We start from the raw sequence: 15,000 nt of genomic DNA on the forward strand, positions 1-15,000 counted from the left end.
TATAAAACTCTGGACAATTTCGAAATCAGGCCAAGCGTCTTAATACATATGCAAAAAAATTCATTATTGGCCCACCATTGATTAGAAGATTTAGCTTGTATGAATCGCTATTGGTTTGATACGAATAATGACAATCGTTTCAGTATGTTAAGGATACAGATGTATCCACAATTCATTTAGAGTTACTTAATAGTCTATTTCTTATACCATATCTCTATCCCGTGAAATTCTCGAGCCAAAAGATGGATGCATATGCTGTGTTTCATTTTGCTAAATGATATCAATTAAATGGTGTATCAATTCCATAAATTGCATATAGCAATAAATAAATCAGCAAAATTCTTTCTAATATTTTAGATAGAAGAAACATTTCTTCTATCTAAAATATTAGAAAGAATGTACCCTTCTATCCAAATCCAATTTGCATCGATAAAATAAATCCAAATTCCAGTAGTAGATGAATAATTGCAAATTTGTGTGTGTACGAGATTAGAATAACTTCAAAATAACTGACATAATTTTGTATTTTTCCTGATCAGAAAAATACATGAAAAAGAAAGGAGGTAGAAAAATTTTTGGATTTATGGTTAAAGAAGAAAAAGAAGAAAACAGGGGTTCTGTTGAATTTCAAGTATTCAGTTTCACCAATAAGATACGGAGACTTGCTTCACATTTGGAATTACACAAAAAAGATTTTTCATCGGAAAGAGGTCTACGAAGACTTTTGGGAAAACGTCGACGTTTGCTGGCTTATTTGGCAAAGAAAAATAGAGTACGTTATAAGAAATTAATCGGTCAGTTGAATATTCGGGAGCAGTAATTTAATCGTTCAAATTTTTTTCTTGTTTTATTATTTTTTTAGTAGTCTTATAGTAGTCTTAGATTTTTCATTTTGATGAGCCTCGCTTTGAGGAATTCATGGAATAATCCATTTTCATGGAATAATGAATTAAGGAAGAAAGGATATGAGTCTACCGCTTACAAGAAAAGATCTCATGATAGTCAATATGGGCCCTCAACACCCATCAATGCATGGTGTTCTTCGACTGATCGTTACTCTCGATGGTGAGGATGTTATTGATTGTGAACCCATATTAGGGTATTTACACAGAGGAATGGAAAAAATCGCGGAAAACCGAACTATTATACAATACTTACCTTATGTAACAAGGATATAGAGAGATTGTAGAAAGGGGATAGGATAGTTATTTTTGCAAGAGACTTGTTGTAAATTCCTTAACTTAAGAAAGAAAAAAGAATAAAAACACAGATACATAACATAAAAAAAAGAATAAATAAGACGAGATTCGACCTCCCCCTACATATTTAATTTCCTCTCCTATACAAAAACTAGCAAGACCCACTCCATTGGTAATTCCATCAATAACACCCTTATCAAAAAACTCCGTGAGTTCGGTTAACCCTCTTATACCGAGGGTAAAGACCCTAGTATAGAAAATATCTATATAACCACGATTATATGACCAACTGTATATATTTTTTTTTACTTGATCTAAAAATTCTTTTTTAGGATTTCCTTTGTAAAAAGAGTTTATTAAATCCAAATTCTGAAAAAAAGAATAAGCGGATCCATAGAAGATATATGCTATGAATAAACCAAAGATAGCTAGACTTACAGAAGAAATTGCATTAGTAATAAATTCATATGAATTTACAAAAGAATTAGAACTTTCCTGGGTAAAGTTTATTGAGGGAGTTAACCACTTTGATAATATGGTTAACTCTGCTATTCCATTACCAATTCCTCCATTATCAAAAGAGATTCCTATGAATCCAATGAACAAAGTGAAAAGTAGTAATATAAGAAGAGGAAATAACATAGTATTTCCCGTTTCATGCGGATAGGCAAAAGTTTTTTTAGCCCCAAAAGACGTAGTAAAGGATCCTATCCTATTTCTTGTATTACCTTGAATTTTTGGTATATTTTGTGAAAAAAAAGAAACTCCACTCTTCGTTGTTGATAAAACGAAATCCCTATTCACTCCTTTGGGTATCCTTTTTCCCCATAAGGATATTGAATACAAGGAACTCTCTTTAGTGCTACTGTAATTTTGAAAATGAACACGCAAATACCCATCAAATGTAAGTAAATATATCCGAAACATATAAAAGGCAGTTAATCCTGCAGTAAAGGAGGCTATTATTCCAAAAAAGGGCGAATACAACCAACTATTACTAAGGATTTCATCTTTGGACCAGAAGCAAGCAAGAGGTGGAATACCACAAAGAGAAAGTGTACCCCATAAAAAAGTAGTTCTTGTGATTGGAATGTATTTTCTTAAACCGCCCATAAGAACCATATTTTGACTTTTATCTGGTGAATATCCAACAAGAGGTTCCATTGAATGAATAACGGATCCGGATCCCAAGAACAATAAAGCTTTTGAATAAGCATGAGTGATCAAATGGAATAAAGCAGCTTGATAAGAACCTATACCTAGAGCTAACATCATATAACCCAATTGAGACATTGTAGAATAGGCTAAGCTTCTTTTAATATCTCTCTGAGCAAGAGCTAAAGTAGCTCCTAAGAATAGTGTTATTGTACCTACTAAAGAAATAAAACTCATTATCAAAGGTAAAGATATGAAAAGAGGAAGAAGTCGAGCTAGAAGAAAAATTCCCGCAGCAACCATAGTTGCTGCGTGTATAAGAGCCGAAATAGGAGTGGGCCCTTCCATAGCATCGGGTAACCATACGTGAAGAGGGAATTGTGCGGATTTCGCAACTGCACCAAGGAATAATAAAAAAGCACACAAAGTAGTAAGTAAAGAGTTAATTCCATTATTAGGAATCCAGTTATTAGCTATTTTGAACAAATCCCTAAACTCTAAACTACCTGTTATCCAAAAAAAACCTAAAATTCCTAATAATAGACCAAAATCCCCTACACGATTAGTTACAAAAGCTTTTTGACAAGCACTCGCTGCGATTGGTCGTGTAAACCAAAAGCCTATCAATAAATAAGAACACATTCCCACGAGTTCCCAAAAAAAATAAATTTGTATCAAATTGGAGCTAGTAACCAATCCCAACATGGAAGTATTGAAAAAACTTATATAAACAAAAAATCTCAAATATCCTTCATCGTGAGACATATAACCATCACTATAAATAAGAACCAGGATTCCTACAGTAGTAATTAGTATTAACATAATAGAAGTAAGTGGGTCAATCAAGTATCCAAATTCTAAAGAAAAATCATTATTGACGGTCCAAGACCATAGATATTGATAGATCGAACTTCCATTTATTTGTTGAATAGACAGTTGAACTGAGAATACCATAGCTATACTTAAGAGTAAAACACTAGGAAAAGCCCATATGCGACGAAGATTTTTTGTTGCTGTCGGAATAAGAATAAGGCCAAATCCCATTGACATAATAACTGGAAGTGGGAGAAGAGGGATTACCCATGCATATTGATATGTATGTTCCATAAGAAAAGAAATTGCAATTTTTACTTCAATTTTTACTTCAATTTTTCTATAAAATTGTTTCCGATTCACCAAACCAATTCTTATCTCTTTCTGAAAGAATAAATAAAAAGAATAAGAAAAAATACTGAAATTCTTAATTTTTCCAAAATTTATCTCATTGAAATAATTAAAAATTAAGAATGGGTTTAGTTGGTTAAATTAAAAAAGTTAATAAAATAACTAGGTAACGAAGTTATTTTATTAACTAAATAAAGATATTTATAAAAATAAAAAAAAAAAAGTGGAATCATTTTACTTTCTATTCATAATTCATTTTTATATTTCTTTAAAACAAAGATGAAACAGCTCTCTTGTTCCATAATTAACTGATTGAGTGAATTCCAATGAAAACCTATGTTTATAAGAAATTATCGAATAGTCCTTACTTCATATAGAACTAAAATTCTAATGACTATAAATTACCTAAGTTTTAGAATGTCTTGTTTAAGAGACTCAGTATTTTTTGTTTTGATTGGAATTCCTTTCCTTTATGGAATACCATTCTGAACTTAATTAACTATTTTCATTTTCCCTTCTTTTTATCCCCCCGTCTTATCTTATATGGGGGATAGGCTTCCATACCATATATCTATATATGGAGTATACTTGATATATAAATAGATATAAATAGATTTAAATGAGAAACCCTTCTATATATTCTATATTATTAAAAAAAAAGTATAAAATATATAAAGAAAAAATGTTAAAAAATTCTTGTTGTCTTATCCGCATTAGACAAAATGAAGTAAAAAATAATTCAAAATTTAAGTATCTTTCAGTATCTAAGTATAAATACTAATAAAAAGAAGAAAGAAGGATTGATTTGCAGCAATAGATGTCTTTCACATACAACTAGAAAAAAGTAATTTCCTTTTTGAATGGCAGTTCCAAAAAAACGTACTTCAATGTCAAAAAAGCGTATTCGTAAAAATATTTGGAAGAAAAAGACTTATTTTTCCATAGTACAATCTTATTCTTTAGTAAAATCAAGATCATTTTCGAGCGGTAATGAGCATCCAAAACCAAAGGGTTTTTCTGGGCAACAAACAAATAATAAGATTTTGGAATAATATGAATTGACTTATCAAAAAAGAATTCCAATTATTTAATAATTTGGATTCTTCTTTGAATGTACTTTTATGTGTCGAATTACTCGGTACAATATTCTTAGAACAAAAAACCCCTCTTATCTTATATATACAAGAAAAAAAAAGTTTTGTTTGGTATACTGTGTGCTAAGTATTCTTTTCCTATCAATGAACTTTTCATAATTTTCCTAATAGAATCCTCATATTCTATTAGGAAAATTATGAAAAGTGGAGTATTCTTACAATAGGACTTACAACTTCCACCTATCTTCTCCAAAATCATAAGGTTAGTAAATCTTATTAATAAGAGCATAAAGACTTTCATTCTAGAAATTTTTAAAAAATCCAAAAAGCCTTTTCTATTTATCCATTTTATTTTAATTTCATCATTAAATAGAAACCCTTTTGGATTTTTTTCATTGTATTGAAAGAATTTTCAAAATGTAAAGGGGAAATTAATTAGAAAAAATTAGTTCTATAATTGCAAGTTAGAAAAAAGAAGTTCCAACTCTTTCAAGCAGTGTTTGTGTTTCTATTGGGCAAAGCAAGAGTTTATTGTAAAAAAAAAAAATGGAAACGATACTACCAAACGAAGTCTATTTTAATGAAAACTCTAATGTTCCTAAATTTTATGGACTTTCCCAATATCGACGATTCCCAAGATAATAGCTATTATTCTTTTAAGTTACCTATTATTTGAAGTTAGCCGCCATGGTGAAATTGGTAGACACGCTGCTCTTAGGAAGCAGTGCTCAAGCATCTCGGTTCGAATCCGAGTGGCGGCATTCTTGAAAAAGAATACAATAGATTAGAAATCAATTCGAAATTTACAATTTTGTAATGGGACCTTCCCCTTATGCTATTTGCAACTTTAGAACATATACTAACTCATATCTCTTTCTCAACGATTTCAATTGTGATTACGATTCATTTTATAACCTTATTAGTTCGTGAACTTGGAGGATTACGCGATTCGTCAGAAAAAGGAATGATAGTTACTTTTTTCTCTATAACAGGATTCTTAGTTTCTCGTTGGGCTTCCTCGGGACATTTTCCATTAAGTAATTTATATGAGTCATTGATCTTCCTTTCATGGGCCCTGTATATTCTTCATACCATTCCTAAAATACAGAACTCTAAAAATGATTTAAGCACAATAACTACGCCAAGTACTATTTTAACGCAAGGCTTTGCCACATCGGGTCTTTTAACTGAAATGCATCAATCCACGATACTAGTACCTGCTCTACAATCTCAGTGGTTAATGATGCATGTCAGTATGATGTTATTAAGCTATGCAACTCTTTTGTGCGGATCCTTATTATCTGCCGCTATTCTAATCATTAGATTTCGAAATAATTTCCATTTCTTTTCTAAAAAGAAAAAAAATGTTTTAAATAAAACATTTTTCTTTAGTGATATTAAATATTTTTATGCAAAAAGAAGTGCTTTAAAAAGAACCTCTGTCCCTTCATTTCCAAATTATTACAAATATCAATTAACGGAGCGTTTGGATTCTTGGAGTTATCGTGTCATTAGCCTAGGATTTACCCTTTTAACCGTAGGTATTCTTTGTGGAGCAGTATGGGCTAATGAGGCCTGGGGATCCTATTGGAATTGGGATCCTAAGGAAACTTGGGCATTTATTACTTGGACCATATTCGCAATTTATTTACATAGTAGAACAAATCCAAATTGGAAGGGTACGAATTCTGCACTTATAGCTTTGATAGGATTTCTTATAATTTGGATTTGTTATTTTGGTATAAATCTATTAGGAATAGGCTTACATAGTTATGGTTCGTTTACATTAACACCTAAATGATTACATAAAATAAAACCTTCATGAAATGAAGGTTTTTACTTTTATGTTTTATTTGAGAACCCCTTGAACGCCTTATCAAAGGGTTCTCAAAAATTCGAGATAGATCTAATTATACTTTTTTACTTATTTCTGCATTATATACTTTTTTACTTATTTCTGCATTAATAGAGCAGACGAGTAAAAAAAAGCAAACCTATTTAGGATAATAATTGGATAAGAGAGCCTCTACCCTGTCAACGGATAGGGAGAGAACAAAATCTGGATAAATACCAATTCCTATTACTGGTAAAAAGATACAGATTAAAATAAAGAGTTCTCGTGGTCCAGAATCCACAAAATTTGCGTTTGGAACATTAAATAGCTTGTATCCATAGAACATCTGGCGTAACATAGATAATAAATAAATAGGAGTTAATATCATTCCAATTGCCATTACAAAAGTAATTAGTGTTTTTGGCATTAACAGAAATTTTGGACTAGTAATTAGTCCAAAAAATACTACTAATTCTGCGACAAAACCACTCATTCCTGGTAAGGCAAGAGAAGCCATTGAAAAGCTACTAAACATGGTAAAAATTTTAGGCATTGGGATAGATATTCCCCCCAGTTCTTCGAGATAAACAAGACGCATTCTATCAGAAGCGGTTCCTGCCAAGAAAAAAAGTGTAGCACCAATAAATCCATGGGATAATATTTGTAAAATAGCTCCATTGAGTCCAATGTTGGTTATGGAACCAATTCCTATAATTATGAAACCCATGTGAGATACAGAGGAATAAGCTATTCTTTTTTTGAAATTTCGTTGACCAAGAGAAGTTGAAGCTGCATAGATTATTTGGATCGCTCCTATTATTACTAACCAGGGCGAAAATAGATAATGAGCATGAGGTAACAATTCCATGTTGATCCGAATCAATCCATATGCTCCCATCTTTAATAATATTCCCGCTAAAAGCATACATGTACTATAATGTGCTTCCCCATGGGTATCTGGTAACCACGTATGTAGGGGTATAATCGGCAATTTGACAGCATAAGCAATAAGGAAGCCAAAATATAAAAGTATTTCCAAGGTTGCAGGGTATGATTGATTAATTAATCTTTCCAAATCTAATCCTGGTTCGTTGGAACCATATAAGCCCATACCCAGAACTCCGATTAAGAAAAAAATGGAACCGCCTGCAGTATACAAAATAAACTTTGTAGCTGAATATAGACGCCTCTTCCCCCCCCACATGGATAAAAGTAAGTAAACAGGAATTAATTCTAACTCCCACATGATAAAAAAAAGTAAAAGGTCTCGCGAAGAAAATAATCCTATTTGACCACTATACATTGCGAGCATCAGGAAATAGAATAATCGCGAATTCCGTGTAATTGGCCAAGCTGCTAAAGTAGCTAAAGTAGTGATAAATCCTGTCAATAAAATAGATCCTAATGAAAGTCCATCGATTCCCAATCTCCAGTGGAAATCGAAGACATCTATCCATTTATAATCCTCCTTTAATTGGATTAAGGGATCCTCCAGTTGGAAATGATAACAGAACGCATAAGTCATTAGAAGGAATTCTAATAAACAAATAGATATAGTATACCACCTAACGACTTTGTTTCCCTTATGAGGTAAAAAGAAAATTAATGAACCTGCAAATATCGGCAAAACAACAAGTATTGTTAACCAAGGAAAATAACTCATGATAAAGTGATAAAGACAAGATACGTTTTGACCAGAAAAGCCCGTGCTCGATTATTTCGAGCACAGGCTTCTTCGGTAAAGAGGAATCAGACGATTCGAGTGAAGTTTTTTGTAACGTATCAATAAGATAGAGCCATGCTACGTGTTGTTTCAGGCCCTAAATAAACGCGGACACTTAAAAAATCTGTCGGGCAGGCAGATTCACATCTCTTACAACACCACACAATCTTCGGTTCTCGGCGCGGAAGCAATTTGCTTGGCTTTACATCCATCCCAGGGTATCATTTCTAATACATCTGTTGGACAAGCTCGTACACATTGAGTGCATCCTATACATGTATCGTAAATTTTTACGGAATGTGACATTGGATCTATAAATTTTTCTTTTCAACATAAAATTTTTCGATCTGGTAAAAATGAAATTAGTACTATAATGAGTCATATGTATTGTAGACACCAGACGAAGCAATGGTTTATCCAAACTTCAAAAAAAAAAATCTATTTTTTAATCTGTTTGTGAGAAAGCGTGAAGAGAGCCAAGAGACTTTAATTTTGGATTTCAACAATAAATAAGAAATAAGAAAGAATTTTACGAATTGTACAGACGAATTCGAATTAGCCAATAAATTGGCTATCGTCTTTTCAATATAAATTATTGCAATATTCAAATTGCAATATCAATGAATTACAAATACAAAAATTCATTTAAGTGAAAAAGAATACTATGCAATAATCTACTAAAAAAAATGGATATTCTCAAATAATACTAAGAAAATAGTATTGATTTCTATTTATTTTAATATGTGCGCCTTTGTTTAGAGGATTCTATGTCTAATTATTCAAAAGTCTAATTATTCAATAAATTAGATTGATTGATACGAGTGGATTTCCTATTACGATGGATGGAAGAAAGAATGGATAGTCCAATAGCGGCTTCAGCAGCTGCAAGGGCTATAACAAAAATTGCGAAAATATCTCCTTTTAATTGGCGACTATCAAATAGATCAGAAAATGTTACGAGATTTAGATTAATTGAATTCAGTATAAGTTCAAGACATATTAGAGCTCTAACCATGTTTCGGCTTGTGATCAATCCATAGATACCAATCGAAAATAAATAGACACTCAAAAAAAGTACATGCTCAAACATCATTAACTAACTCCTTATCAATCTCGATTCATTTCAATATGAGGGCAAGAATTGAACCGATTCAATTAATTACAATAGAACAATTACACAACAAAAGAAAAAAAAAAAAAAAAAAAAGGAGGTATTTGTTGGCAGTAGATGGATTTTACTAAATCAAAATTGTGATTCTTTAGTTATTTATTTTAGATTTGCAATTCTTATAATTTGTACTTTTTCTAAGTTTTCTTATTGCCGAGCCATAGTAATTGCACCTATTAAAGAAACTAGAAGAATTATGGAAATGAGTTCAAACGGAAGATAAAAATCGGTTGCTAAATGAATTCCAATTTGTTGAACATTATTTATGAGACCCTGTTCTACTATTTGGTTTGATCTTGTAGTCCAAAGAATTCCATACCACGACGTATCTGGGATAGTAGTCATTAGTGAAAAAACAATAGTTATACAAACGAGTGAAGTGAACCCATCTCCAATAGTCCAATAATTCTTATCTTTAGACCATTCTGAGCCATTTACGAACATTACAGCGAATATGATCAAGACATTTATGGCTCCCACATAAATAAGAAGTTGTGCGACAGCTACAAAGTAGGAATTTAATAAAAAATAGAATAAGGATATACAAACAAGAACTAATCCCAGCGAAAAGGCAGAATAAATGGGGTTGGTAAGTAATACTACTCCTAGACCCCCTAGTAGAAGAACAAATCCCCCAAATAGCATAAGAATCTCATGTATTGGTCCAGGTAAATCCATTATGGATAAAAAGAAATTAATAGTATAAAATTTTTCATGAACTGACTAAAACTAAAGGATTCAAGGAAGGAAAAAAGGATTAGGGTATTTTTTTGTGTATAAACTTATAGTTATAAATTATATTATATCACGAAAATCTAGTCTGATTTAAAATAAGAAATAATTTCCAATAAGCAGTAGTTTTTCGTTTTTCTTTATAGTTTAATTTTAAAGTTTAATAAAGAATTATTAGATTTTTATAACAGAAAGACAAAATCAAAGTTTAGTAATCAGTAATCGTTCTTGAATTCGAAGATTTTTCTTTGTTTATTTTACTTTCAGACGAATTCCTAATTGTTTGAATTGTGTAATCTCCCATTATGGAGATTGGTAACCGACTTAAAGCAATTTGATTGTAATTCAATTCATGACGATCATAGGTAGAAAGTTCATATTCTTCAGTCATTGATAAACAGCTTGTTGGACAGTACTCAACACAATTGCCACAAAATATACAAACTCCGAAATCAATACTATAATTAAGCAATTGTTTTCTTTTAATATCCTTTTCAAATCTCCAATCCACAACGGGTAAATCTATCGGACATACGCGAACACATACTTCACAAGCAATACATTTATCAAATTCAAAGTGGATTCGCCCTCGGAAACGCTCTGGTGTAATTGATTTTTCATAAGGGTAGTGAATCGTTATAGGTAAACGATTTGTGTGGGATAAGGTAGTTATGAAACTTTGACCTATGTACCTTGTAGCACGTATTGTTTGTTGACCATAACTCATGAACCCAGTTACCATAGGGAACATATTCATTCTAAATATCTATGAAAAAGATATGTTTCTTTCTCTTGTTTGAGAGAGCTTTTGTGTTGAAAATATTCTTACTATTATTGTATTATCTTATTTATAGTGAAACAAGTTGAGAAGAGGTTGTTAATAAGAGATTGCCCAGGGAAATAGGTAAAAGAAATTTCCATCCAAGATTTAATAACTGATCCATTCTCATCCTCGGTAAAGTCCATCTTATTGTGATAGAAATGAAGAGAAATAAATAAGCTTTAGTTAATGTAATAAATATACCCATTGTCATTTCCAAAATTCCAACTGCTTTATTCATTTGGAAAAAATCAAAAAAGGATATATAGGGAATAGATAAATTCCACCCGCCCAAGTAGAGAACTGTTACAAATAAAGAAGAAACTAATAAATTTAGGTAAGAAACAAGATAAAATAAACCATATTTGATACCGGAATATTCAGTTTGGTAACCTGCTACTAATTCTTCCTCCGCTTCTGGTAAATCAAAGGGTAATCTTTCACATTCTGCCAAAGAAGAAATTAAAAAAACCAGAAAACCTATAGGCTGACGCCAAATATTCCATCCAAAAAAACCGTATTTTGACTGTGCTTCAACTATATCAACTGTACTTGAACTGTTAGATAATCATAGTCGGTGATAACATCACAGTTCCCACCGCTATTTCAAAACCGTACATGAAACCTTAGCTTCATACGGCTTCTCTATGATCAGAAAAAGGAAAGGACTGTTTTGTTCCTAGCCCCGGGGGCGTAGATAGAATTAGATAAAATAAAATAGATTTGAAAGTCCTAAATTAGACCAAAGGAATTCCGTCTGCTAGAATAAGAAAAAGCGCTTCCGAATTGATCTCATCCTTTATAATATAATGAAAATTTTTCTTTGTTCAGTAATAACTTAATCTTGGAATAAAACACTTGTTACTTGTTATAGGAATTCAATTAATAAATGGAAAGAGTTGGGTATTAGTTCATGAGCAATTCTGCATGAATATGGATAGAGGAAGGAAATAATGAAAATTTTTTCTAGTGCACTCCATATCTTTTTTACTATTCTTCTTTCCCCAGGGAGGGGGTATTTAAAAAGAAAAAATGGATAAAGGGTTAATTCGTTCTTGATAGCCATTTCCTTAACAAGTGAATGGGAACATACTCTGGATCGGAATCCGAAGAAAGTACTACTTGATAATTTCTACAAATTGCAAGTCCTTATTATGATTCCTTTTATGGGCAAAAATCTCTAATGTTTTAGATTTTCCATTACTAATCCTTTATGTACTTTAGTGTTCCTAACCCTTCACTAACTTTTGGTGGATTCTTCTTATGGATTATTAAGTTATAGTAATAACTAGGAGTATTCTAGTAATGGAATTCCATATCGTGAATCCTTTATTCTTGGCCGCTTCAAGATATGATGACTAATTAAAAAATATCAACCTTGGGATAAAGAGTTTACACTGCTTATGTTTACTTCCACTTTTTTCTTGTACGTAGGAAATGAGATTTTTTCTTTTTACTACAAATTTATAAGCTGTTTTGTTTCACTCATATAGCTATCTAGTTTAACTTACCAACCCAAATACTAAATAAGAAAAGGAATATAAATAGTTAATGGATTTTATAGGAAAAAGATCTATTTTAACGAATCACACGTAGAGATATTGCTAGCACACAAAAAGTTAATGGTATTTCATAACTAATGGATTGAGCAGCAGCTCGTAGACCGCCTGAAAAAGAATATTTATTATTTGAGCTATATCCTGCCATAAGAAGACCAATAGGAGCTATACTTGAAATGGCAATCCATAAAAAAACACCAATACTAAGATCGGCTAAAACAAAATGATATCCCAAAGGGATAACTAAAAAACTTAATAAAACTGATATGACTGCTATAGAGGGTCCAATGCTAAATAAAGAAATATCTCCTCGGGATGGCAGAATATCTTCTTTAAAAAGTAGCTTAGTCCCATCTGCTATAGCTTGAAGCAGGCCCAGGGGGCCAGCATATTCAGGACCAATACGTTGTTGTATCGACGCAGATATTTCTCTTTCTAACCACACAATTACGAGTACCTCTATTGTTATTCCCAAAAGGAGGGTCAAAATGGGTAGAATCGATATCAGTCCATAGACTTCTTTTAATAATTCCAATTTCGAAAAAGAATTGATAGTTTCTACCTCTACCCTATCTATTATCATTTCAACGATCAACTTCCCCCATAATGATATCTATACTACCTAATATCGTCATGATATCAGCCAATTTCATTTTTTTAACTAGCTGAGGAAGAATTTGCAAATTAATAAACCCGGGTGGACGGATTTTCCATCTCCAGGGGAAAAGGCTATCATCTCCTACTAGATAAATCCCTAATTCACCTTTTGGGGCTTCTACTCTTACATAAAGCTCTTGTCTTGACAATTCAAAATTGGGCGAAGGTTTTTTACCAAGAAATTTATACTCAAAATCATTCCATTCAGAATTATTTTCTTTCTTAAAGCGTCGGACTTCTAAATTTTCATAAGGTCCTCCAGGAATTTTTTCTACAGCTTGTTGAATTATTTTGATGGATTCCCTCATTTCACCAATTCGTACTAAATAGCGAGCTAACGAATCCCCTTCTTTTTGCCATTGGACTTTCCAATCAAATTGGTTGTAAGACTCATAAGGATCTACTTTACGAAGATCCCATTGTATTCCAGAAGCTCGTAACATCGGTCCCGATAAGCCCCAATTTACTGCTTCTTCTCCGCTAATAAAACCTACTCCTTCAACTCGCTCTAAAAAAATTGGATTCTGTGTAATAAGTTGTTGATATTCAACAACTCCGCGTAAAAAATAATCACAGAAATCTAAACATTTATCGATCCATCCATAAGGTAGATCGGCGGCTACTCCTCCGATGCGAAAGTAATTGTGCATCATTCGCATACCTGTAGCAGCTTCAAATAGATCATATATTAATTCTCTCTCTCTAAAAATATAGAAAAAAGGAGTCTGTGCGCCGAGATCCGCCATAAAAGGTCCAAGCCATAGCAAGTGAGAAGCTATCCGGCTTAATTCTAACATAATTACCCTAATATAGCTGGCTCTTTGTGGTATTTGAATATTCTCCAAGAATTCTGGTGCATTTACTGTTATTGCTTCTGTAAACATAGTAGCTAAATAATCCCACCTTGTTACATAAGGTAAGTATTGTATAATAGTTCGGTTTTCCGCGATTTTTTCCATTCCTCTGTGTAAATACCCTAATATGGGTTCACAATCAATAACATCCTCACCATCGAGAGTAACGATCAGTCGAAGAACACCATGCATTGATGGGTGTTGAGGGCCCATATTGACTATCATGAGATCTTTTCTTGTAAGCGGTAGACTCATATCCTTTCTTCCTTAATTCATTATTCCATGAAAATGGATTATTCCATGAATTCCTCAAAGCGAGGCTCATCAAAATGAAAAATCTAAGACTACTATAAGACTACTAAAAAAATAATAAAACAAGAAAAAAATTTGAACGATTAAATTACTGCTCCCGAATATTCAACTGACCGATTAATTTCTTATAACGTACTCTATTTTTCTTTGCCAAATAAGCCAGCAAACGTCGACGTTTTCCCAAAAGTCTTCGTAGACCTCTTTCCGATGAAAAATCTTTTTTGTGTAATTCCAAATGTGAAGCAAGTCTCCGTATCTTATTGGTGAAACTGAATACTTGAAATTCAACAGAACCCCTGTTTTCTTCTTTTTCTTCTTTAACCATAAATCCAAAAATTTTTCTACCTCCTTTCTTTTTCATGTATTTTTCTGATCAGGAAAAATACAAAATTATGTCAGTTATTTTGAAGTTATTCTAATCTCGTACACACACAAATTTGCAATTATTCATCTACTACTGGAATTTGGATTTATTTTATCGATGCAAATTGGATTTGGATAGAAGGGTACATTCTTTCTAATATTTTAGATAGAAGAAATGTTTCTTCTATCTAAAATATTAGAAAGAATTTTGCTGATTTATTTATTGCTATATGCAATTTATGGAATTGATACACCATTTAATTGATATCATTTAGCAAAATGAAACACAGCATATGCATCCATCTTTTGGCTCGAGAATTTCACGGGATAGAGATATGGTATAAGAAATAGACTATTAAGTAACTC

At 32.1% G+C, this 15,000-nt stretch overlaps 1 non-coding gene across 1 annotated transcript; it reads left to right on the forward strand.

Moving 5' to 3' along the window:
- The first annotated feature begins 5,293 nt into the window (after positions 1-5,293).
- On the forward strand, positions 5,294-5,373 carry TRNAL-UAG (transfer RNA leucine (anticodon UAG)). The gene has a single exon. It is a non-coding gene; the product is annotated as a tRNA-Leu (tRNA).
- Positions 5,374-15,000: the final 9,627 nt, after the last annotated feature.

Source organism: Triticum urartu, unplaced genomic scaffold, assembly GCF_056163025.1.
Source record: "Triticum urartu cultivar PI428250 unplaced genomic scaffold, HENAU_Tu73 scaffold2, whole genome shotgun sequence".
NCBI classification, from domain to species: Eukaryota; Viridiplantae; Streptophyta; class Magnoliopsida; order Poales; family Poaceae; genus Triticum; species Triticum urartu.